Below are 4,001 nucleotides of genomic sequence, written 5' to 3' on the forward strand. Positions count from 1 at the left end.
CTAAGTAAATCTCATTGCTCTAGTGCATTTGCGTCTTTCATGCTCTTTGTGACCTGTATAAATATTTCTTTAGTGGTATAGCTTCCCCCTCTCCCCTGCTTTCTATTCTTTCCCCTGGCTGCAGTGTTCTCAATGTATTTCCTTAAAGTCTTGACCTTTCTTGACCAAGTTCCCCCTCCCATTAGCTGAGACAGGAAGTCTAGGCGTGAGGGTATCACTGACAGGGAGGAATACCCTTCCCTCAGCTGGGATAAAGCTCTAGTAGAGTCTTTTTTTTTTAAATGTAGGCCTTTGTTATGGAGAAATCTTTGAGCATATTTCTTTCTTTTTTAAAATTTAAAAAAAAATTTTATGCCTACAACACCTGGTCTTTCTAGGTGATCTCCCATCCAAGTACTAACAAGGCCTGACCCTGCTTAACTTCCGAGATCAGACAGGATTGGGCTTTTTCAGGGTAGCATGGCCATAGACTCTTTGAGCATATTTCATAATGAATACTCTTCCTCTCCCTTTGCCAGAGCCATAAGAAAATCTTTCTCAAGTCTTCATTGTGAGAACCTGGTGCAATTTTTGGAGTAAAGTCCACAAAAGTGTGGAGGCCCCAGGAATTTCTCACCTTCGTGTTTCCGGCAATACTTCAACAAGATCATTTATGTGTTCCCACCAGTTTATGGTTTCGGTGGCTTCTGCTCCAGTTAAGCAGATTTTGGCTGTGTTTGGATGAGTCTGTCTTCCCAGATTTTGGGGTTAATAGTTTTCTTTGTGACTTCAGTTCTCTAGTGAGTCTGATAAAATAATAGATTTCCAAGTTGTTCAGCGTTTTGTGTTGTAAAGATGAGCATAAAGACTTCCAAATTCTTTATATGTCAAAGGTAAAATGGGAACTCCTCTTTTCTAGTATACTTTTCATTTGCATTTTCTTTAATATGAATGGGGTTAAGTAACTTTCCTCGTGTTTAAGAGCATTTTGTGTTTCTTTTTCTATCAATTCTCTGTTTATGTTATTTCTCTTTTAATTCTCTGCTGCTCCATAAAAATAACTGTCTAAATTAGTAGCTTAAAACAAATGTGTTATCTATCTTATGTTTTTGTAGTTGACTCAGGTCAGCCCAGCAATTCTTGCTAGATATTTTATACAGTTGCAGACAGATGGCAGCTAGTGAGCTAAAGCTAGAGTCATGGTGAGACATGGGTCTCACCAGGCTAAAACTTAGTTGTTGGCTGATTTCAGCTTCTACAGATTGAGAATTTTACCTCAATTGTGTCTTAGTTCCTGCTTCCTTGTTGACTTCAGCTGAAGGCCATTCTTAGATCTATAGGCTATGTACATTCCCTGGTTCATGGTCCCTTTCTTCTACCTTCAAAGCCAGCCATAATAGATCGAGTCTTTCTCTTGCTTTAGCGATTTACTCTTTTTCCATCCATTACATTTCTCTAACTCACTTTTCTGCCACCCTCTTCCACTTTTAAGGGTCTGTTGATTACATGAGGCCAACCCAGATAATCCAGAATGATCTTCCAATTTAGTCACTTCTGCAAAGATCCTTCCTTCTGTAAAGTAACATATTCATAGTTTGTGGGGATTAGAGAATGACATTCGCGGAAGTGGGAACATTATTCTGCCCCCCATAGTATTCCTTGTCCTCTCGTCACATTGCATTTCATTTTCTAGGGCCATTCTATATAGTTTGTCTTTCTCAAGGCATGGTAATCTCATGATTGTCATACTTTGTATATGATAGCTTTCTTCCAATAGGGAATTTCCCAAGAATCAGTATTCTAAAGAGGCAAGAAGTTAAAGTAGAAGCTGCCAGGCCATTTAAAGAATATACCAGTAAAGGGCATAGCATAACATATCTTCTACCATACTGTATTGCTCAAAACAGCCATGGGACCTATCCAGATTTAAGAAAATGAAGACAAAAAATCAGCAACAATTCTTGTTGGTGGAGTCCATTTGTTGACAAGCATGTGGGTTGGAAATATGTAGCAAGCCACAGTTCTCATTTTCTACTGCTGTATAAAGATTTAACCCAGCACTTAGAAGTTCCATTACCAGTTTCTTTTAGGCTTTCATAGTTAGAATGTATGTGGGACTTCAGAAATCTGCATTCTCAGCTAATTTAGACATCAGAGATAGTACACTCACATGGCTGACAGTTGATGCTGATTGTTGATGGGAGTTCAGCTTGGACTGCTCACTGGTGTGCCTACACTTGGCTGGTTCATGTGTTTGGGTTTCTCATGACATGCCATCTGGAGTCTGAGAAGGAGCATCCCAAGAGTGAGCATTCCAAGAGACCCAGGTGAAAACTATAAGACTTTTTATAACCTTGTCTTAGATGTCCCAGAATGTCATTTTATCTGTACTCTATTGGTTAAGAAAGTCATTAGGTAAGCCTAGATTCAAGAGCAGGAGATTTAAACTTTTTGATAGAAGAATGGAAAAGCATAAGGGATGGGCATTTTTATTGTAGCCATCTTTGGAAAATATAATCTACCATATATATTTTGCTCATTTTTCTGTTTGGTTATTGCATTTTTCTATTTGCTTTGTAGCTCTTTTTTGTATCGTTCTGGTTGTCTATTGCTTCATAAACCATCCTGAAAATTCAATGACAAAACAATAATTTATAATTGTCTCATGATTCTGAAGCCACCAGATGATGCAATCAGCTGGGTGGTTTTTCTTGGTGGCTTCTATGTGATAACAGTCAGATAATAACTTGGACTAGAGTCATGTGAATGCTGCTTTATCCAAATAAGCCACTGCGGACTAACCAAGCATCTCTCTATGCTATCTCTCAATATGGCAAGCTTGGGTTTCATCATAGCTTTGGTGGCATTGGGGCACACAATTATCAAGGTAGAAAACTGTGGATACTTTTAAAGAAAATCCTGAGACAGACAAAGCATCACTTCTGCATAACTTCAGGGTCAAAGTGGTCACTGGTTAAGTTTAGAATCCAAGGGAGGGGAAATAGAATACACCTCTGGAGGGAGGAGTGTTAACAAATTTACACCTGTATTTAATCTGCCACATACATAAAGGAAATTAGTCCTCTCCCTGTTATGCGCATTTCAACTGATTTTCCCAACTTTTTTTGGTCATGTGTTTTTTGTACTCAACAAATTTAAAAAATTTATTTTCAGGTCTAATTTATATCTTCATAGTTCTTAGTTTTGTATTCAGAAACGCCTTTCTCATTCTAAAATTGCTTTTTAAAATTCTATATTATTCTTTTTCTGTGTTAAAATCTTCACTGTGTAATTTATTTTTATTTAAAGTTTATCTTATGAATGCATTTTTTCTTCTTGCTTGCTAATATGTGTTTCTAATACCATTTATTGCATAGTTTATCTTCACCCCACTAGTTTTGTACCTTTATCATGTACTTAATTATTTTAAATCTATTCCATTTTGGACACTTTCATTTGTTCTTTTGATCTGTTTATTCATGTGCAAGTAAAAATAGTTTAATAATTGTGGTTTTTATATCATTTGGAAGGGATATTGACCCTTTATAAAGGTTTTCATCAGAGTGTTCTTAGAATTCTTGATTTTTTAAAAAAAAATTATTAGAATATTAGAAGTAGCTTATCTGTTTCAAAAATAATCGTGTTGTTTTTCTCATAGAAAACTTTTACATTTTTCTAATGTTGAGTGTACCTCTCCAATAAGACTATATGACCTCCAGTTATTTTCCTGGTCTGTGACTGTTTTGACCAAAAGAATGAGATGGAAGTGATGCTACTTCATTCTTTATTAGTCTTTTAAATTTTATTTCACACAAATATTTTGTTTAAGGTATTCTTTTTATTAGAAAGGTACAAGTACCTTTCTAATCATATCTCTAATTCTTTTTATTAGAAAGGTACAAGTACCTTTCTAATCATATCTCTAATTTGTTGCCATATGTGTACATTTTCCCTGTCATATTTCCGATACCTCTGTTCATTTATCCATTTTTTTCTTTCACTTTTCTGAGGAAAAAATGGTA

General features: G+C 35.9%; 1 pseudogene; it reads right to left on the minus strand.

Annotated features, from left to right (window-relative positions):
* Positions 1-352: 352 nt before the first annotated feature.
* Positions 353-471, minus strand: LOC120613585 (uncharacterized; annotated as a pseudogene).
* Between the last annotated feature and the right edge of the window lie 3,530 nt (positions 472-4,001).

This window comes from Pteropus medius, unplaced genomic scaffold, assembly GCF_902729225.1.
Source record: "Pteropus medius unplaced genomic scaffold, Ma_sr-lr_union100, whole genome shotgun sequence".
NCBI classification, from domain to species: domain Eukaryota; kingdom Metazoa; phylum Chordata; class Mammalia; order Chiroptera; family Pteropodidae; genus Pteropus; species Pteropus medius.